Raw genomic sequence first — 22849 nt, 5'->3', positions numbered from 1 at the left:
TCAGGGCCAACAGAGGGGCCCCTCCTCCCTGCTGTACCAGGGGAAGCGGCAGCTTCTGTCCCTGAGAGGCAGTGAGGCCTGAGGCCGGGCCAATCCTAGACCTACTGAGCATCAGGACTAACTGGGACAACTGGGGCATCTGTGAGAGTACAAACTCCCCAGCTCCAGCCCCAAACAGCCGAGGCAGTTTTTAAATCAGTTCTCCTATTGATGGGCATTTGAGTTGTTTTCAGTTTGGGCTATAATGGAAACGGCTGTGGTGAACATTCTTTTTTTTTTTATTGACATTTCACAGAGAGGAAGGGAGAGGGATAGAGAGCTAGAAACATCGATGAGAGAGAAACATCGATCAGCTGCCTCCTGCACACCTCCCACTGGGGATGTGCCCGCAACCAAGGTACATGCCCTTGACCGGAATCGAACCCGGGACCTTTCAGTCCGCAGGCCGACGCTCTATCCACTGAGCCAAACCGGTTTCGGCATGTGGTGAACATTCTTATACATGTCTTTTGACAGATGTATGCACTAATTTCTCTTGAATATATATACCTAGATTTGGGATTTCTGGATCATGGAGTAGGTATTTATCTTTCGTAAGTACTGCCAATCAGTTTCCCAGTATTGAACCAATTTATACCCCATCCACAAACTTCATTTAAATGGCATGAAACCCTTAGTTACTGGAGTGACGGCTCCTAAAGGTGAACTCACAGGTGTTAATTAGTAAACAAGAGAAGTGCCAGAACCAATGGACCTGGAAATCACAGCAAGAAGGTGGGTTTGCCCACTGGTATAAACACAGATCAGCTGGATGGCATCAGTGCCGTGTACAATGGACAGTGGCTCCCTGCACCACCTGGGGAATCCAGGCCAGGCCTGGGCTCAGCTTCTCAGGCCACTCAGTATGATGTCTTTCTGTGTTTGGCTCACACTAATCATACTCATAAGACACTGATGACTGCCTCCAGCAGAAGGGCATGTTTACAGCACTGGGATCCTGATATGGGATCGGGAAGGTTCTCAGTGTGTCAATGTGCTGAGAAGGCAAAGTCTTCATTATTCAGCTGCTTAGGAAGCATCGACCCTGAACCAGAAAGTCTAAAATAATCTCCCACTCCAGGACTGAGGTCATCTCCAGTGGCAGCACTGCCCAGGACCCCTCTATCCAGGGTCTGTCTTCCTTGGACAATTACATAGTTTTCTCTTAGGTTCTCTCTGCTGCTCACCCTCTCTCTGCTGTATGCTTGTTAAGAAAGGTTCTTGTTCCTGAATTAGCTATGGTCTCTCTATGCTAATCTGGTCAGCCCAAAAGATTTTCCCAGTGGATTACATTCATCAGATCTTAGAGTTCTGGGGTACTTGCCATAAGAGTTTGGTTTAGGACAGATTGAGTTTCTAATCCCTTTGGGACATGTGAGTCCAGCAGGAAAATAGATAACACAAATCCAGAGCTTAGGAGATCAGGTCAGACCAGGATTCAGATCTGGTAAAGGAAATGGATGAGATCACTCAGGGTCCATAAAACAGAACACTTCATCTCCGGGAACACACCAAAATTCTAAGGCAGAGTGGATAGAGAAGCAGGATCTAGAGAGAACCATGTACTTTTTGAAAATAAGAACATACCTGTCCATCCTGCCAATATGTGACAATTAGTCAACATCCGTGAATATTTCTTTCAGAAGGCTTTGTGGTACCTGGAAGAGCCTCCCCATTCATTAGGCACCAGAAGGACTTTTGACCAGATGCTGAGATCTCTGATTGTCCGCTTTGATCACATTCAACTCAGAGAGTGCTTTGAAGGAATCTCTTCGAGTCTGCTTCCCAAAGATTGGGGAGCAAAGTTTACCTGGAATGACCCCGCAAGACTGAAATGTGTGATTGCATAAATGGGAGCTCAAGGGAAGTGGAGGAAATGGTGCTTTAGGGAAGGTTCCCAGCTTGGTGTGGAGAACAAAGATTAGACTATATAAGGGCAGAGGTCATGTCTGCCTTGTCTCCAGTTTTCTATTACACGTCTGGCTCTGTTTGGTTCTTAATAGATATTTGTTGCCTGAATGGGTGGGTGAGTGGATGGATAGATGGGTGGATGGATACTGGATGGATGGTTGAGTGGATGTGTGAATTAACTGGGTAAATGGATGGATGAGGGAGTAGATAGAGAGTGGGGTGAAGTTTCAGTCACGTATCTTCCACTAAGGTTAGATTTGGTTCCCTCCTCTCCTGTGGCCCACTAAGAAAACGTAGAGGTCCTTTACTTAATCTCTTGAACTTCGGAGATAATAATATAGGTGTCTCTTTTAAACCTGAGGTTTACATTGATAAAAATATTGTACATGTGGGACTCAAATATTACAAAAAAATAAGGTCAAAGAATTAATAGTATATGTGAATATATAAAACTTGTAATATATTTATATAGCCTGTAAAATAATAATACAGGGTTGGGTAAAGTAGGTTTACAGTTGTTCACATGGAAAATAATACAATAATTAATAAATAATAAACTTTGTGTTTCAAATACTCACAACTATAAACCTACTTTTGCCTCACCCTGTATAAAGAGAGTACCACTAAAACACACACACACACACACACACACACACACACACACACACACACACAAATAAACAACAATCCAACATCTTAATGGTATTTGAAACATTTTAGGTTAACAGTAATGGGCCCAATATAATTCATAAGAAATATTTTCAAGATATTATTTCTCTGAAATTTCAAAAAGATTCCTACTGACTAGGTATCTAATCAAGATGGTAGAGTAGGTAGATATTGTACTCATCTCCTCCCATGACCACAGCAAAATTACAACTAAATTATAGAACAATCCACTTGGATAACCATCTTAAGACCAGCTGAACAGAAGGAAGACAAAGAAGCATGCCCCAAATGAAAGAACAGAAGAAATCACCAAAAGAAAGAGCTAAATGAAATGGAATTACAAGCAAGCTACTAAAGTTCCAAACACTGGTTATAAAGATGCTGAAAAGGAACTTAGTGAGAACTTTAACAAAGACATATAATCATTAAAAATGACATTGAAATTATAAAAAAATAACCAGTCAAAAATAAAGAATACAATATCCAAAATGAGGAATACACTAGAAGGAATTAATAGCAGATCAGATGAAGCAAAGAATTGAGTCAACTGTTCAGAAGACAAGGTAGCAGAAAACACCCATTCAGAACAGCAAAAAGAAAAAAAGAATTTTTAAAAAGGACACCTGCGAATAAAAAAAAAAAAATAAAGGATTTCACCCACTAAACATCCTGGCTGCAAATACTGTGCATCTGAGAATCACTGTTTTTCATCTATTTCATTTCCCACGCAAATGTTCAGAGCCTCTTTGACATTATGATCAGTCATGAGTTGGATGACTCACCGTTTGTCCTGCTTCCATACTAATAACTCCTGAGTGTGGGGAAAGGACCCAGAAGTCCAGCCACAGAGACCAGCATTTAGAACCAGAGGGATGTAAAGTTGGGAATGAATTCCTGTACCTGCCCCATCTACGTCAGAGGGTTTCTGAAAGAATCTCTGAAGAAAATCGATGAGAGGCTTTTTGTCACTTTCCAGGCCCTGTGCAGCCTCTGTGCAATTCGTATTGTGGATATTAGATGAAAATCATTCTTTCAAACATACAGTAAGTCACTCGGCTGTTCAGAAGCCTCTGCCACCTCCTCTCACGGTCCTGCAGGACCGTCTGGGATCTGACTCTACTAACTGAGCTCATCTCTTACGACATTCCCTCTGCTAATTGGGACTCAACTTGCCCAGCTTGCTTCCACTCCAGGACCTTTGGACTTGCCATTTCCTCTGCCCTGAATGTCCTCTGATATTCCACTTCTTCAGTTCTCTGCCCAAATGCCTCCTCCTCATAGAGAACCATCTCACCAACCCTATCTAAAATACCATCCACCTCCTGCTCTAGTCCTTTAGTCTTCTTTCTTTCTTTTTTGGCAATGATTTATCGATAAACTAGTGGCCCAGTGCACGTAATTCATGCATGGGGGGTGTCCCTAAGCCCGGCCTGCACCCTCTCCAATCTGGAACCACTCAGGATCCCCTATAGGGATCGGGCCTAAACCGGCAGTCAGACATCCCTCTCGCAATCTGGGACCGCTGGCTCCTAACTGCTCACCTGCCTGCCTGCTTGCCTGATGGCCCCTAACCACTCTGCCTGCCGGCCTGCTCGCCCCCAACTGCACCCCCCTGCCAGCCTGCTCGTTCCCAACTGCCCCCCTCTGCCGGCCTGCTCACCCCCAACTGTACCCCCCTGCCAGCCTGCTCAACCCCAATGGCCCCCCATGCCAGCCTGCTCACCCCCAACTGCCCCCCCTGCCAGCCTGATCGCCCCTAACCACCTCTGCCTTGGCCCCGCCACCATGGCTTTGTCTGGAAGGTCTCCCGGTCTAATTAGCATATTACCCTTTTATTAGTATAGATAAATCAACTAGAAGGGAGTGTCCATAAAGGCTGGGAATTGTCTATCTTGTTCACTGGTGTGTCCATGGCATTTGAGCATCAGTGGGTGCTTGTATTAAAGATCTATTGTAGTGTAACAAGTCATCACAAAGACAATGGCTTAAAACAACACATATTTATTATCAAAGAGTTTGTGTGGGTCAGGATTCCAGGTCTGGCTTAGCTGAGTACCCTGCTTTAGGATTTTTCATGAGGCTTCAATCAAGGTGTTAGTCAGGGCTGGAGTTTCATCTGGAGATCTGATTGGGGAAGAATCTACTTCCAAGCTCATGTGGTTGTTGGCAGGATTCAGTTCCCTGTGGGTTGTTGGCCTGAGGGTTTCAGTTCCTCCCTGGCTGTTGGCTGGAGTCCGCCTAGCAGTGGTTCTCAACCTTTCTAATGCTGCGACCCTTTAATACAGTTCCTCATGCTGTGGTGACCCCCAACCATAACATTATTTTCGTTGCTACTTCATAACTGTAATTTTGCTACTGTTATGAATCGTAATGTAAATATCTGTGTTTTCCGATGGTCTTAGGCGACCCTGCTAGCGGTTCTCAACCTGTGGATCATGACCCAGTTGTCTTTGAGAACCGCTGCTGTAGAGCTTAAGACAATCGGAAAACACAGATGTTTACATTACAATTCATAACATTAGCAAAATTACAGTTATGAAGTAGCAACAAAAATAATTTTATGGTTGGGGGTCACCACAACATGAACTGTATTAAAGGGTCGCGGCATTAGAAAAGTTGAGAACCACTGGCCTATAGAATAGCTCACAGTATGGTATCTTACCTCATTATACCAGCAAGGGGGAGAGTTTGCTAACAAGACAGAAGTTAGATTTTAAGTATTGTGATCACAGAAGTGTCATCTCATTACCTTTGCCATATTCTATTGGTTAGAAGAAAGTGAAGGTCCTGACCACACTCAAGGGGAGGGGAGTTTACAAGGGTGTGAACACCAGTAGTTAGGGTCATTGGGGGCCATTTTAAAGTCTATTCAACACATTATTAGCTCAAAAAACACTGAATATTATTAAATCCAAATGTCAAAAGGTGATACCAAGACATGAGAGGAGTAAAATTCCAAGATTCTTGCAATTCAGCTCTTGCACAATGTAAAGCTAATGTGAGATTTCCTTGTTCTCAGCTTTCCTCTGAGGCGTTGTGACCAGCCTGATCCGCTGGCCTGTGTGGGCTGCCCCAGCATTTGAAGATTCATCCAACAGAAATGACCCACACACAGTCCAAGCCCTTCAAGTATCTATAGCCCAAAGACCACCATTCACAGAGCTTCTTCCTTATCCACCAGCATCTCTGAAATTGGTGAGCTGCATCCTTATTCATTCCATGCTGGAAGTGGTGTTCTTTATGAATGGGCACTTTGCATTGATGAGGTCTTGCTGCTAGCCAAGTTAATAATGCATCTAATCAAAAGAAAGAAAGACACACATTGTTCAGTCGAGTAGATCTTATTAATATGATTCCATTTTCAAAGAGCCATTACTTCAGAGTCTTGATGTCTGGGATGCTGATAAAGAAGAAGCCTTTGGGTTTGTTTTTTTTTAAGAATCACCATGACAACAGAGAGACCCCCCCCCCAACACCCCCAGATCTGATTAACGATTTGTCCATGGAGAGGACTGCTGGAACACATCCAGCTGATTGGGTATTCTTTGCTGCCTCTCTTGGCAAAAGCCCTGGCTTGCTGTCCAGAGGGAGCAGCAGTCCCATTTCATCAATATTCACTGATGAAGCCGTCTCTATTCATTAACAGCGACTTGATCAACAGACATTGATCGCAGGCATGTGCAAGGCACTCTCAGGATTCAGGGAGTCATCTGAGGAGTTGACAGGCTCACGGTGGTGACAAGTCACAGCCACGTGAGCCATGTGGGTGCTGACCTCCGGGTGGTGCAGACCCTGAGGGACCTGGGACCTGAATGAAGGACCCTAGTGAAGAATCATGATGTCACGATGTGCACACTGGACAGTTCTGACCTGCAAATGGATTCTTTTTTTTTTTTTAATGTTTTTATTGATTTTTTTTTTTTTAGAGAGAGAGAGGAAAAGAGAGTGATAGATAGAAACATCGATGAGAGAGAAACATCATTGATTGGCTGTCTCTACTGGGGATCCAGCCCGCAACCCGGGCATGTGCCCTGACCAGGAATCGAACCATGACCTCCTGGTTCATAGGTCAACGCTCAACCACTGAGCCATGCTGGCCGGGCTTCAATCTGTCCTCTTGTTATGTCTTTTCAGAAGACACTTGTCTCCCTTATCTCAGTGCCTGACAATTACATGCACCCCCTTCCCAAGTCAGAAATCGTACCCATCAGAATGACTGAAATTTAAAATACTGACATACCCAAGTGTTGGTAAGGGTATGTTGCAACAGGAATTCTCTAGGCTACTGAAGTGTTCACAAAGCCTAGATCCTAGTCCTGGCTCTTGCATTATGTCACTGTGATTGATTTTGAACAAGTAGATTACCCACTGTTTCTTGTTTTCTCTAGAATTCTGTGTGGGCAGGGACTTTCTTTCAGCATCTTACGGTTGTTTTCAAGCTTCCATCTTTCCTGTTTTGGCTCCTATCTGGAAGTCTGGGGTGTTATCTGGTCCCAGCTCTCTCATGAGCAGGGAACTCCAGCTTTTGTCTCCCAGGGGCCCATGAGACTGCAGATTCCCACTCTCCTCTTGTCTCCTTTCTGATTGGTTTCTAACTGTAAAATGAGAGGGATGGACTGTTGGTTCATTCATCTGATCAGCCAGTTTTATATGGTATGTGCCAGGCACTGTTGTTGATGAAATCGCCCAAATCCTTATTGTCCTTTTATGATTTCTCAATGAGATTTTTGTGAGTTCACCAAGTGCTTGTTTCTTTTTTCTTTAGAAACATTTTTTTTGCTTGGGCTCAGAGTTTAGAGGACAAAATGAATATTTAGACCTATGATTCAGCAAATTGCTTCAGTTCTTTATAATTTTTTATTTTTCTGCTCAGGGTCAGTTTTGAGAGCCATCTTTTATTTCTATTTAACATGGTCATTTTGTGTTCTGTTTTTCTGTATTTGCCTTTCTAATTAAATTTCAGCCAGAAAAATGGTAAAATGAGTTTGCCCTCCCTAGTTGCTCTCAGGAAGAGAAGGGGCTAGTATAATAAGCCTGCTGGGGGTGGGGAGAAGGGATTGCAGCTGGTAGCTAAGAAAATGAATCATGCATACATAAATAATAGAGAGCAGACCACCCTGGAGCTGGGAGGCTCAGATTGCAGTCTTTAATCATATACATGTGCCAGGGCGAATCCGGCATTTTTGCAAGAACTTAAGAAATGACCTTTAGCCTTTTACAAGATATCTATTTCCCCCAAGACCCTGGGTTTGCCAGCAGTGGTGTGGAAGAATATCTTGGTTTGATATTCTCTACTATATTAATCAACACAAATTTATTTTGGATAATTTTTATTTTCACCTTTATTTTTGTGAACTTAGTATTTTTCCAGGGTTTTTTAAAATAAGGAATGGGCACTCCTTTTATAATCAGAGAAACAAAATCCATGGTAAATGGAATTTTAAAATATTTGTCACCTAGAGACTGTAGGAGACACAAATAAAAATGTTTTGTGCAGATGTGTACTTCCGTTGTAAGGCAGGGTTGCAGGCAGCACAGACTGTGGAGCTTAGAGCCTGGTCCAAGTAAAGCACCCCACTCCCTCCCCCAAAGGACTCCCTGGTATTGTTACCTCCATCTGTGTCCTAGCCTACTTGTTTTCCCCCATAGGAAAATCCCTTTAATGGTGAGGACAGAAGCCCATTGTTTCTCTAACTCTACAGCACAAATCAAAGGAGGCTGTGCAAATATTGGCTTAATTTTTGCTCAGTGGATTGAAACTGAATTGAAGATGGGCACCTGCTCCTAGCTGCTCTCTGTCTAGGCAGGTTTGCTTGTGTAAAACGCATAGGCATGACTTGGGTGAGCCTGGGACTATTTTTACAAGATGGGTGGGTTCAGATTCCAATGAATTTTGAGATTTTCCCTGGGCCAACACGTGTATGTGAAAAGGACAAAAGCAGCAGGCTGTGGATGGAAGGGGAGACCATGGCGACAAGCCAGAGACACTGCACTTTTTTCTTGCTACTGTTTTACAGTCACCAATGGGCACGTTTGCTCCTTCAGCAGATGAATAATGATGATGATAGTTACTATTTTTGCAGGAACCAATGCGCCAGGCACTGAGCTATGGGCTTGACCTACTCCGGGCTTTCTTGCTTGCAAGTGACAGAAAAACCAATTCTAAATCGTATGGGCGGTTTACTGGACATGGAATTGAAAAACCCAGGTCCTAATTTCAGGCATGATAGGAAGCTGCCTGTGCTTTCCTTTGGGTCAGCGACAATCTCTGACACAGCCTCCCCAGGGGCTAGCCAGGTGGTCACTGGCTACCTACCTCCTCAACAACCACAAAGGAAAGAGGTTTGACAGAGGTGATGGTCTTGGGATATTTATATATATTTATTTATTTCCCTGTAGGAACCCTTTCTTACAGCCCCTTCCTCCTTTATGGCTCAGCCATGAGGTGTTATTTCCCTAAGGGGCAGGGCAGGGTGGGTACCACTCAGAACCCAAAGTCCACAGGGTGGAGGGTGTGGACACTTCCTCTAGAATGGGAGGGGCTTAGAAGCTCTCAGGGAATAGGGGTGATGAGGAAAGAGACTGGAGAGAGAGAGTCTGGGGAGAGTCTGCCAGGTTCCCTGAGGGGCCGAGGCCACCTCTGTGCTAGGTCTCCACCTAGGGAGGCATATGGTACAAAGACAGACATCCCAGGTAGTTTGAGGAGGAAGATGAAAGCGGAGAGAGCCTGTGCCCCACCTCCTGTTTGGAACTCTACCCCAGGATGCCCTGTACCAGCACAGTAGGGCTGCAGCAAAGTGAAGTGGTGGTGTGGCAGGTTTTGGGGGGGAACGGTTCCAGATGGTGTCCCTAAGTCACCTTTAGTCCCCGTGACAGAGAAGGGATCCAGGAGCAGCCACATGGCCCTGTGAGGGATGAGAGGTAGCTGAGAGAGAGGGGGAACCACTCCCCGTGGGGTCACAGTAGCTGGGGAGCAGGATGGACAGGTGACTCAATAGGTGCCGATCTGAACCAGGCCCAAGGCTTGTGGATGGTTGGCAAAGAGAAGCTGTTTTTCTGCTGGACTTGATGCTGTGAGGTTGTGAGCTTGGATCTGCCAGGCTCTCACGTGATGCCCGAGAGTGTAGCTCACGTGGAAGGAAGCAAAGCTGAGAGATGGAGAGTCCCTGAAATCCTTAGTCCCTGGGACTAAATCCAGGACCTTTCATTTACATGAGTCAACCAATTCTTTGTTAAGCAAGTGTGAGTTGGGTTGTCTGTCATCTACAGCAGAAGATGCCCTGACTGACGTCTGTAGGGGAGAGGAAGGCAGTGCCAGCCAGGGGGAGAGCCTGGGATTAGTGGGAGGACACTGGGGAGAAGCCTGTATGGAAGGAGAAGTGTTGGGTGTGGTGGGTGGACTGAGAGCCAGATGGAAAAGTCTGGGGTGATGCTAAAGGGACAGTGAAAGATTTTGTGCTGGGAGATACAGGGCTCACTGGGAGGGGGTGTCTGGAGTCAGGGCGTGTCTGGAGTCAGGGCAGGAAGGAGCTGAGGGCAGCGTAGCACCAGGGGAATGTGAGACTGGCAGGTTAGCGGAGTTTGGGAGCAAACACTGACTGGACATTGAGCCCCGAGGTGAGGAAGGCGTCCCAGGTGGCAGGGGGAATGGCGATACCACAGGGTAGATGAAGTTGGGTGTTGGGAAAGAGAATTTGCTGACTTGAGATGGGACGTTCTTAGAAAACCAGAGTAAGTAGGAATCTGGGTAAAATATGCAGGGGTAGTGTGTGGGTTTGGGAGCCATCAATACAGGAGTGGAATTGGGAGGCCAATGACTAGCTCCTCCAGAAAGTGCGGCTGGAAGGGAAAAAGTGGTGATACTGATGAGTATCTATTTTGCTCAAGGCCAGCTGTGCTAGGCACATAGGGTCACTGTGGACTTCCCACTGACACCGAAGACCTACACTTGGAAGAAATGACCCACAAATATGGCATCAAATCAAATTCAACTCTCGGATGCCCAAGTTAGTTACAGAAATAGGCCAAATGCTCTGTGGATCTTCAGTAGCCCTGGGGGGAAGCCATGGAGCGGGGAGGGGGCGGGGAGACCGGCTGCTCAGCCGCGACCTCCCCCGGCGCCTGCAGACTGTCCGGAGACAGAGCCGCAGGGAGGTCTCCAGTTGACTCACGGGCCGGATGTGGTTGGCGCCGGAAGAGAAGCGTGGAGTAGGTGAAAGGGGTAATGGGGACACGGTGACGAGACTTGTAACAGTTTGAGTCCACGCGGCAGCAGCTACCCAGCCGTGGCGGACCCCAAACATGCGCGCCAAGCCCAGCACCGGGACCAGGGCGGCGCCAGGCCACGCGCACGGCCCAAAGGCAACCGCACTAAGACCCCAGGCCCGGGCCGGGCGGTGCATCCCGTCTGTCCGCACAGCCCCAGATCCCGAGTCCGGCGGTGTGTGGCGCGCGGCGGCCCTGCACGCAAGTGGCCGCGGTCTCTGTGCACTCAGACGCCCGTGACCGTAGCTTTCGCCCACCGCGGGGGTCTGCAGACTGGACCGTCTCTGGGGGCTCCGTTTGGCTTCCAAGAGTCAGTGTCCTCTCACAAGCACTTCGGCACCCCACTCGCCCGCCGGGCAGCGGGACCGCCTCTCCGCCTTCGGGGCGGAGCTCGGGGACGCCTGACGCGGGGCGGGCCGAGCGCGGTGCGCGGCGAGGTCGGCAGGGGGCGCTGTGGGCTGTCGCGCTGTCCCGCGGTCTGTGCGCGCGGTCCTAGCCTCCCTTTGAGCCAGGCGAGCAGGCGGTGAGCGCTGAATCGGCGCGGAGCTACGGAGTCGGGGCCGGGACTATGGGCGGTGAGCGTGGCGCGGGCCGGGCCGGGCTTGGCTGGTCGCGGTTGAAGCGGAGCGGCGCGGAGGCTGGAGGCGGGCAGGCGTCCCAGGGTCCGGGGTTGGGAGACCGAGGGGTTCCTCTGGACGCGCCGAGGCCGGGACGACCCGTGTCTCCCGTGGAAGAGCCAGTCAGGCGGGTCTGAACCCGCAACTAAGCTGCCCCCCCCCCCCGCCCATCTGCGTCCTCCCCAAACCCCAGCCTTACTCGCTCCCTCTCCCTAAGCCATCCCCTTCCTCAAGCCTCCCCCGCGCGCCCCTCGTCCCAGCCCCCGCCCCCTCTACAAGCCCCAGCGCTCCCTAACCCTGCCTGCGATTCCGCCGCCCTCTCCCCAAGCTCTCGCCCCCTACCTCCTTGCCACCCCACCACCTCCCGCTTCTCCCAGTCCAGTCCCGCGCCCCCTCTTCCCTTGCCAGCCTCCACCCGAGTCCCCGCCCCTCCAACCATCTCCCGCTCGGCCCCCGCACTCCTGCCGCCGGATTCCAGCCCGAACTCGAGCTCCCCGGGTACCCCTTCCCGGGCAGTGCCCAACCCGCTCGCCTCCAGATGAGAAGGCGGCGGCAACTTCTCCGTGGCCTTTCTGGGGGTGGCTCTTCTTGGCTGCTACCTGCGCCCCGCGCCTGCGGGCGTCCTGGGGCCCCGCGGAGAGGTCACTCGGTGCGCGGGCTGACGCGCCTGGAAGCTCAGGTTAGGACTGCGTGGTTCCGACCCCACGGCGTTGCTTTTGCTGGTGAACTCGAATATGTCGCAATCTTTTAAAGAAGCCGGTTTTGTCTCTCACACACAAAACTGCATCTGCTTAGAGCAGGTTGCTCTCTTTGTGGCTGCAGCGGTCTTTCAAGTTGTACCTGTGGGTGGTTAGAGGATTAACGATGGAAGCGGATTGGGAGCCATATTTTCCCGCTTCGGCTGGGCGTTAAGCAAAGGAGCGAGGTTATACAGCCTGCGTGTCCAGTGTCTTCGTAGGAAAGCAAGGATGCTTTGTAAGCATTCCAAAAGTAAAACCAGGAGAGATGTGGCATCAAATCGGTGCGAAGGGGGAAGTGTGAGGTGAATGGCCCAGGGGGGCCTCAGAGTGCTTCTCGTCGTGGGGACATTTTTGCAGAATGCCCTCGGATGAACCCCAATCTGTGGAGCTGATAGTGCCCAACCCAGCCTTACAAACGTGAGGTAACCGCAGACGGGGCTTGGCAACAACTCCTTCTCCTCAGGTGTTGGTGCCCAGCCTGGACTTCTGTGGGAAGAGTTTAAAACAGATGGCTTGACAAGCCTCGTGCTCCCTGGAGAGAGGTGCAGATGCATGGTTGCAGCCTGGAAGCCAGTGCCTGAATCTCTCCCCTCCCTTCTGGCTTTCATTAGGTCTCGGATTGAATTAATTGCCTATTGCAGAGAAATGACATGTAGGGGGTACATCTCTTTTAGGGATTGGCTCCTGGCCAGCCCGCCCTCACGGATGCGTGGGAGGCTGCCTTTGGGCACCAGGGACAGGCTGGCCCACCTGCCTCTGCATCACCGCACTCTAAGCATTTGTGAAACTGCAGAATCAGCAACTATTTTTTATTTTTATTGATTGGCTTGAATAGTAATTAGCTCAATATCCATTCACCCCCGAATGGTGAATTAATAGAGTAATTAGCCCCAGATCACGATGGGACACAGAAGACTCCCTCTGAGTGTCCACAAATTCCAGTGGGCATCTCCTCAGCCCTCACCACTCCTCTCTGTGATAAGGTGTTGACTCTAGGATGCCCCACTGGCCAGAGACGGAGTGAAACTATCTCTGTGGCCCCTGCACCCAGCCCCTGGCACCCTCTAAGTGCTGGTACTCAGTTTGTCTAGAAAAATGGGTCACCCTCTTAAATCCAGTCTGAGACCATAACCCATGTTTTTCCATTGTGCTGCACTATTTTCAAAAATGTTATCCTTAAATTAATCAAACACACACACACACACACACACACACACATACACACATATTAGTCTTACAAGAGACAAATTCATTTCTGTGTGTATTTGGGCAGAGTGCTCAATTTATGGGTTAGGCTCTGCGAGCTGGTTCTCTAACCTGAATAGGGCCTCCATCATTTCCAGGAAGGAAATCAGTTGTCCTTATCACAGAATTGGGCCCGTTGGGGAGCTAAAGCTGTTTGCTGAGAGGTGAGTCCTCCACAGCTTAACCAATAGGGCCGTGAACTGTGGCCACAGCCCCCTTCTGCATCCCTCATCCCTGCCCATGATGGAGGAAGCACTTGGGGATGTGGTGTGCTTGTGGAGCCTGCGGGCTACTTCTGATTGCACCACCTTCACTCCAGTGGGCACTGCCCACCCCAAATAACTGCTCCCCACCAGAGCCGGGAGTGCCCCTTCTTGCACAGGCCTAGCAGTAGGGTTTGCAGCTCCGTTGGGGGGAGGAGGCAGGTGGTTTTTCATAGTGTTTCCGTCATAGGTGACTGTGACCGCTGGCAGATGGAGCCAAGTGCAGCGCTTCTGCCCCTGTCCAGGGTCAGCTCTGGAGAATACAGCTTGAGGCTGAGGGGGCGGAGACCCCGGTGCCCCCTTTTTCAGAGGTCCAGGAAGAGCTGGAATTCAGAACCGTCCCTTGAATGTGGGAACCTGCACTGCCCACAGGCTCATGCTGTGGTGGGCTTATCTTTCTTACCCAGACGGTCTCTGTCTCCAGGTCTGGCTCTTACCCAGGATTTCTGAAGCTGGTGAAAAGCTGTTTTCTAGAAGAGGTTTAATTAATGCCTGCAGCTGTGGGTGAGAAAGAGAGGGAGGGAGGGAGGGAGGGACTGAGACTGACTCTGCTATCTGGAGGTGGGCAGGCAAACGGTCCTACACACTCAGAGGGGAAGACTTCAAACCTGGAACAAGGATCTTGGCTGGTGGATTAGGACTGTGTCCACATTCTGGTATAAGGGTTACCATTAGGAGCAAAGTCACTGAGGGGGAAAATGGCCCTGCAGAAACCTGAAATAAAGTTTGCTGGGCCCACCATCCTGGTTCCTAGAAGGCTTTGAAAGGCCAGCTGAGAGTTGAGCTTAGCAAGGTGGGAGAGCACTGAATGAGGGCTGTGGCCCCTTTGGAAGTGATGGCTTGTGTAACATTGGTCTGGGACAGTGGTCGGCAAACCTCTCTGTTGATTAATGAGTATGCCGACCACTGGTCTGGGGGAACCACCTTACACCTAAGATGCTGAAGGGAGAGTCCAGGGGTTTGGCAAGGAGAGAAGCAGCCAGTAGGGTTTGTGCATCTTGCACTTAGTGGGTGAAGAAGAGGCACCAGCTGCCTTCTGCTAGGGTTGTGGCATTTTGACAGAAGTCATCTCCCACGGCCCCTTCTTGAATCTCATGGGCAGCTTTGTAGATGGACTATGACCTGGAGATACTGCAAAGCAGCTAAGAGGAAGCAGGAATAAAATTGCAGGGTCTGCTCTGAGTCCAAAAGGTAGGTAGGCCAGGGTAGCCTAATTGAGCCACAGACTCGGCCCTGCTAGCCTCCACCCCAGCTCTGAATGCTAGGGCCTTCAATGGGGCAGCCACTGGCTTTTGGAAGGGAATAGGCCAGTCAGCTTTATTCCAGAGCATGGAGGAAGTTAATGATTAAAAAGGCACTGAGAGCCCCACTGGTTGCTCAGTGGTTAGAGCTTCGGCCTGCAGTTTTGCTCCCTGCCCCTGGTCAGGGAGCAAGTGGGAGGCAACCAGTCAATGTGTGTGTGTGTGTGTGTGTGTGTGTGTGTGTGTGTGTGTCTATCCCCCTCCCTCCCTCCCTCCCACTCTCTCTGAAGAGCAACAGAAAAAATATCCAACAAAGGCACCGAGAAAAGAACTTGGAGGAGCCTTGTGAAGTAGTCCTGCACCCGTATCCTCTTGGCTGGGTCATGTGTGCATCCCTCTGTCCTTCCCGCTTCTCTTCCTCTCTCTCCCCCAGCCTTTTCCATCTGCACTTAAAACATCAGCAGAGCCATCTCTGTGCTGGTGCTCAGGGTAGGGGAGAGTTTGGGCAACTCAAACACCCAGTGGTAGCAACAGTAGGAACTTGAAAATTCTGGTTTGTTTGCACAGTCACTTCCCCAACTTATACGTTCATGTTTTTATACTACTAGGCATCCCTTTGTCATCTGCTTGCCACTCTCTGCCTCCGTGTATAACTGACTTCCTTAGAAACCAGAGCTTTAAAAAACAGACTGAATTGAAAATTATCGCACCTAGTTTTGACACCCCCATCCCCTCCCCTCTTCTACACTCCTTTACGTAGTTAGAGGTATCATTTATATCAAATTTATTAATAGTTTGAATATGATTTTTCCTCCCCCTCAATTATATGGAGACATGTCTTTCCAACCAACAGAACCACAGCTGACTTTCCTAGACTTACCTCATTCTTGGGTCCAACCCCAAACTTGAGGCCTTCAGAGCTACAGCAATATCATTTTGAGCTTTGAGCCTTTTAATTATATTTTAAAAAAATGAAGCTCTTGCTTGCTAATTTTGTCATCTGTTAATATAGGAGAATCTAAAGTTAGACTAAAACAATTACTGCCTTATTAACTCTTTGTGCTTTTTTTTTTTTTAATAAACATCTTTTTATTGATTTCAGAAAGGAAGGGAGAGAAACATCAATGAAGAGAGAGAATCATTGATTCACTGCCTCCTGCAGGCCCCCTACTGGGGATCAAGCCCACAACCTGGGCATGTGTCCTGACAGGGAATCAAACCGTGACCTCCTGGTTCATAGGTCAGCACTGAGCCAAGCTGTTCAGCTCTTTATGCTTCTTAAGTGAATGAAGCAGTTGCATTAAGGTAGAGAAAAATTATTAAACTTACAGTAGATATGTACAGAAGCTCAGAGATAATAATAAAGGGAAACTATCTTGTAGAAATAAATTGTTAAGCTTTAAACATGGTTACTAAAACGTGGAGAGATAAATAGGAACTTTCAGAGTAGTGTGGATAAGTATAGAATTTTGACAAGTATAGATTGATGAGGATAGAAATTTCCATCTGCCATTATATTGAAATATACTAATTATTATGATCATCCATCCTGCTTCTATAATACCTTATCGTGTAAATAGGCAACCATCTCTGTGATCTGGTTCAGTCCTTCCCGCAAGTCTGGGACCTGCTTAGAGATGGTAATACAGGACCACAGGGTGTGTAAAGGACTTCCCCTGGAATTCATGTATTTTGAGCAGCAAATACTATGTAAACCTAGATATTCCTGCTAATGTGGCTTGATAATCAAATATACTTAATAGTTATTTGAGCCCGGCCGGCGGGAGTAGCTCAGTGGTTGAGCATTGACCTATGCACCACGAGGTTGCTGGTTCGATTCCTGGTCACGGCACATGCCTGGTTTGCAGACTCGATCCTCAGTGTGGGGCGTGCAGAAGGCAGCTGATCAATGATTCTCTTTCATCATTGATGTTTCTACCTGTCTCTCCCTCTCCCTTCCTCTCTGAAATTAATTAAAACATATTTTTTTAAAAATAGTTATTTGAAAATTACAGGTGGTCTCCTGCTTAGGTATCAGCTTTCATTACAAGTCAAACAAACAGAAACAGTGTGTGCTTGGCACCACCAGCAACCTCCTGGGAGGATGTCTCCGGGTTTGTGGCTGTCAGATGTTCTCCGTTGATGACTTCCTAATACTAGAGTACCTGCGTTTGGTGGTGCATTCAGCGCATTGCAGTGGTTGAGAGTGTAGACTCTGAAGCCACACTGGCTTTGAATCCATTACTAATCTTGTACTAGGCAAGTTACTTGACCGTTCCGTGCCTCAGTTTCCTCATTTATAAAATTGGGATGATGATAATAATACCTACCTCATGGTATTGTTGTGAAGCTGAAATGAGATTGTACATGACCGGACTTAGAGTAGTGCCCTGCACATGATATGTGCTTAAAAATATATTAGCTGTTATTACCATTTATTCATTCATTCTTTAAAAATACATCCTTGGTGCGACCAACCGTACTGATATAATGAATGTATGACAATGGATAAGACACACTGTCTCTGTCTTCATGGAACAGCGGACATTATACTTAAGTTCATAGCAAAGAACATGAATGGTAGTGCAGACATTTCCCAGCCACTCACCTGGCCCTTGGCCACCTGTCATGGCCATTAGAGCCTGGGCCGTGGCCTGTAGAGGGCTGACATGGGGGTGGTGTGTGATGATCTTTACCTGGTACACACTCATATGATGTGGCCTTGCCAGCTGTTTAAGACAGGCACTCATGTGGTTGGTATGTGTCTGACACATGCTGGTTGTTAATGTTTTAACTATCCCTCTTGGCCTAAGGTTGTCAGTGGGAAGTGTAACATGAGACCATAAACTCAATATTTACTTACCTGGTTTGCCAGCACTGTTCTTGGTCCTGGTCGACAGCATGCTGGCCTGACCACGTTTTGGACTTGGCTCTTCAACAGCCCCAGAAGCCCACGAGACCGCCGGAGACCCAGTTCCCTGAGTGAGGAATGGTACAGCTGCTCCCGGGGGCAGGTAGGGGGCCGGAGGCGGAAGGCCTGACAACCATATTTCTTGGGTCTGCCATAGCCGGAACCTCCTTGGCATGAAGGTCTCTGGGAAACTGTGTTGATAGGCGTGGGTTTCATAAACTGGTCCTGGAACGGGAGATCCTTCCTCCTCAGAACTCACCCTCGCTTGTTCCGTGTGTCCTACAAAGACACTCCCGATGGCAGCCTGCCCAGCTAGCCCCTGCCATGGCAGAGCTGGCGCAGGGCCTCGGCAATGGGCTGAGGACTAGAGACCTCCCGTGATCGCTGCCTCGGAACCGGAGCGCTGCTCTGCCTTGTGAGTGTGGTTAGCGCACGTCTGCTCTGCTCGGCCCTGGAGTGCTTCAGACGCGTAAGTGAGCAGTCAGATCAGAAACCTGATCATCAGGTCTCTTAATGGGGAGCCTGCTTATTTTTATTCGTGTTTAATCTACTGGACTTTGAAGTCAGTGGGGCTTTGTCTTTGTTTTTTTGTTTGTTTGTTTAATACTTTTCCCACACTTGGAAAATAAAGAAATGGCAAATCGCCCCTGGTCGATGTAGCTCGATTGGTTGGAGCATCGTCGGTGCATCAAAAGGTGGTGGGAGTGGGATGGGAAGGGGCAATGGGAAGATATGTACACATGTAATACCTTAATCAATAAAAAAAAAAAAATGGGAAAAAAAAAGGTGGTGGGTTTGATTCCCAGTCAGGGCACATACCCAGGTTGCAGATTCGATTCGAGGGCAGAGCATGTGGGGAGACAACCACTGATGTTTCTCTCCCCTTCCTTTCTCTAACATCAAATTTTTAAAAATCTTTTAGAAAATGACAAATATTGCCATTCATTTAACAAAAACACACTCATTTGTGTGAAAGCATAATTGAATTAAAAGGAGGAAAACCTTTTCTCTAGTTTCCAAACAGTTCCCCAGGCGCTCTGACTTCTCTGGTCTCGGTTGCCTCTTGATTTCCCAAACAGGTCATCTTTTGTCGCCAATTTGTCTCCATCAAAGTCCCTAATGGAAACACGGACCTGAATGATCAAAGCTTGGACATTTATGGTCAAAGGTCATGGCATGAACAGTTGGTTGTTTCGTGGTGTGTGTTTTTGTGTTTGATTTTTTTTTTTGCTCTGACTTCTAAGTGAAAAATTAGTGTGTCTTCTTTGAAAAAGAAATTATATTTTAGACGATGGCTAACGTCAGCAGGCAAGATCTAATCAAGGCTGCCTCATCCTTGGTTCACATAATTTCTAAGTTAATGGTGTGTGATTTTTTTTTAATTTTCTCCTCTTCTCCTTGCTCTAATGACTGCTGATTATTTTGAAACAGCTGCATTAATTGATGGTGTTTAACAGCTTGATGTACAGTGAGTAAGCGCAGTTGGCTTGACTGAGCATAGCACATTCTTTTCACTTGCTCTTTAGCCTGAGGAGTGTTTGTTTGCTCTGCCAGAAAGGGAGTTGGGAACTCCTTGCCTCTGCCCGCCCACCACCCAATGCTCACACTTCCCGGGGACGATGTGTGTCCTCACGGTATCCAGTTCCCACCGCATTAGGATTGTCCTTCCCCCACCCCCCACCCCCAGCTTGACTGGGAGCTCCTGGAGGGCAGGGGCCACCCCAGCTCATCTCTAAGTCTTCAATCCTTAGCACAATGACTGGCATGAAATAGGCCTGATAAAGGTTGGGTGAATGAGTGAGCGGTTGCAACGCAGTTAGGATTGTGCTTGGCTTCAAGTAACGGAAAGCCCTGCCTCAGTGGCTTAAGCAAATAATGGTTTATTTTTCTCATGTGATAAGAAGTCTGAAGGTAGGTGGTTGCTGGCACTGGTTTCAGCAGCTGATGTCTGTCTGGGCTGGCGACTTCTGTTACTGCCTTGGCCTTTCCTTCCGGATGGCAGAATGACTGCAGCAGCAAGGAGGCTCCAGCCACAGTGGTACCTTTTATCAGGAAAGCAGACATTTTCCTCAAAACACTCAGCAGACTTCCCCTGGCGTTTCATGGCCAGAACTGTCACGTGACCATTCCTAATTAAAAGGGCAGTGTGAGTATTTATCCAGGCACATTGCTGCACAGATGGTTTGGTAGGCTCACTGATGAGAAGCAACCCCAAAATGCTTAATGGCTCACATATGATAGACATTTACTTTTTGTTCACATAATGTTCAACATGGCTGTTCCTTCCAGAGGTGAATTAGGGACCCAGGCTCTTAAGGCTGCCATGCCCGTTTGCATCAATCAGCACAAGAGGAAGGCGCATGGAGGATGGTGCAGGGGACGAGTTATGGACCAGGCATGGAGGTGGTGAATTATTCCATTAACCAGTGCTCCGTCACATGGTCACAGCTCCTGCAACAGAGGCTGTGAAAGGTGGCCCAGCACTGTGCGTAGGAGGAAGAGGATAGGAGTTTCATCATTAGCCGGCAGTCTCTGTTACACTGTTCTCCCCACCCCCAATCAGGATGCTCTTAGCCAGGAAGAAGAAATGAATATTGATGGGCAAGTGGGTGCCTGTCTTAGAAGGAAATACTGTGCTAAGTAGGCTCAAGCCAAAAACAGGCTTTATTCCCACATCATCTGTCCTCAATCCCTGCTTCTGTTCCCACTTTGGGGAACTGGGTCAGCAGGACAATGGAAGGTCCTCGTGATCCCCGTTTCTTGAACCAGGGCATGTTCTTAACAGCTTTGTGGGAATGAGGTCTAATCGATGTCCCTCAGCAGTTGTAGGTTACCCCAGAAAAAAACAACAGTCTCCGGCACCCCCAAGGCCAGAGGAGCCTTTGAGAGCGCCAAGCCAGTGAGAGCTCCTTGCTCGTGAGCCTGCAAGTGCCCCTACTCACCCAGCCTTCCAGAGTTTCTCCTGCTATTCAGCCCTAGCCCCAGCCCACATCTGGGGGCAGGGTACAGAGGTTCAGAGGTGAGGACACAGCAAACAGTGACCTCTGCTTCCCACTGGAATTCATTGAGAAATGTTTTCCCAACTGCTTCCTGCTGTTTTTCCCCAGTAACATTAATGAATGATCCATTGATCTATTGGGTTTGAATGATTTGTTCTCATTCAGTTTGTTGTAGGTTTCTGACAGCTTCGTTCTTGGTGCCCTTCTTTCCTCCCTTCCTTCCCACACACACCTACTGAGCACCTGCTGTTTACTCAGCTCTGTGTCCACCCAGCCCTGGGGGAGGCAAGCAAAGAAGCTGACTGGAGCCTGTGGTGTTGATGAGGGTTGTGGGAGGGCTGTGGTTGCTCATTGTTGGAGGAACTCACCCAACCTCAGGGTCAGGGAGGACTTCCCGGGGGAGGTGGCATTTGAGCTGAGTTTAAGGATGAGCAGGAGTTAACCAGATCAAGAAGGCATCGGGGCCAAGAGAGTGAAGTAGACACGGACTCTAAGTTACGAGAAGGGGAATGTGGGGTTTCAGGGAACAGCGTCCCGGAGTCGGGCTGCTGTGGTGTGGTCATTCACTCATTTAAGACAGTGCTGAACAAGGCAGATGAGGTACCCGCCCAAGGGGAGCTCAGGCTCTGGGGCTAGAAGGGCGACGAGGCTTCAGAGGAAGTTAGCCAGGATCTGAGGAGCCCTTGGCTGCTGTCCTAAACAATGCTCCAAAGAGTTGGCTGTTGGAGGCTGAGGAGGATCTGGGCCCCATTTCTTGTGCCATCACCTCTCTTGCCCTGCCCCCCTGTCTCCAATTCTCATCTGGTCCTTTGCCCAGGCATTACTCAGGCTGCAAAAATAGAGGCTGGCATCAGAACACCAGCATGTAGTTGGTGGGGAAAGCTGAAACTGTCATTACATATCACCATATGTGCCAGCAAGTTTTTTGATGGAGTGCTTTCTTGGAACCCCAAGGACGGTTCTGAAGTTGGCTTACAATTTATTTTTTCCTTTCAACTCATACCAATAATTCTGACCACGCGGCTCAGAATATGTGCTGCCTGTGCCTATTACCCACTCCATGGGCGCATTGAAACGAACCTTTAACGCTGAAATCCACCAAGTGAGGGCTTGCCTTGCCATGGGCCAGCTGGTTGGAGGGGCCAGGTCACCCGCATGAGGCCCCTAGGTGCTGCCCTGCAGCCCATGAGGGTTCTCTGTCAGTGAGTTGAGGTCTATAGCCCGCACTGCCTGAGCTGCCTGAGAAGGGACGGCCCGCAGTTTTACTCCGTCTCCCTGAGGACTTGAGGGCTGAGAGGGTTTCTAAGAGCCGGCAGCAGCATTTATTGTGATGAATGGCCACAAGGGTGATCTCCTTCATTCTGAATGCCTGCACTGTTTATTAGTGTGGAATTGACAGTGCTATGGTCGGGGCAAGGCGGGGGTGCAGAGAGAGGACCATCGGGCTAGTCTAAGTAGGGCCAGTGCTAATTGTAGGGCACTTTGTTTCTGGGTAGAAAACTTTCAGACCTCTGGTGTTTGCTGGGTGCCTCCTTGGTACAAAGGGCTGTAGGGAATGCATAATAATAAATTACTTTGATATTGTGATTTATAGTAAGATATATATACATATACATACATATACATACATACATGAAATTCATGCACAGGTAGGGTCCCTAGGCCTGGCCGGCGATCAGGGCCGATCTGTGGGGTGACTGGTGGGGCGATCGAGGGCCCCCGCTGGTACCTGTCTTGGCCAGCCTGGCACTGCCCGCTCACAGGCCCCACCCCCAATGCCACCACCGGTCGCCTCCCTCTGCAGGGCGACCAGTGGGGCGATTGGGGGGCCTGATTGGGGGGCCCCCGCTGGCACCCCCCCTTGCCCGGCCTGGTGCTGCCCACTCTCCGGCCCCGCCCCCCCGCTGCCTCCGCCAGTCACCTCCCTCTGCAGGGCGACCAGCGGGGCA

General features: G+C 48.7%; 1 protein-coding gene across 3 annotated transcripts in view; it reads left to right on the top strand.

Annotated features, from left to right (window-relative positions):
- The first annotated feature begins 11302 nt into the window (after positions 1-11302).
- Positions 11303-22849, top strand: part of PXYLP1 (2-phosphoxylose phosphatase 1) — a 70578-nt gene continuing 59031 nt past the window's right edge. Inside the window, exon 1 of one of the 3 annotated variants that reach the window (XM_080672202.1) lies at positions 11303-11459. The gene's annotated coding sequence lies outside the window, so the exon portion shown is untranslated. Of the gene's footprint in view, positions 11460-12074; positions 12181-17875; positions 18371-22849 lie in introns of those variants that run through there. The other 2 variants (XM_080672204.1, XM_080672203.1) reach the window with 2 other exon arrangements.

This window comes from Plecotus auritus, assembly GCF_963455305.1.
Source record: "Plecotus auritus genome assembly, chromosome: 6".
NCBI lineage: Eukaryota > Metazoa > Chordata > Mammalia > Chiroptera > Vespertilionidae > Plecotus > Plecotus auritus.
Note: the sequence above shows the minus strand (reverse complement) of the source record. Positions and strands in the feature narration are given on the sequence as shown.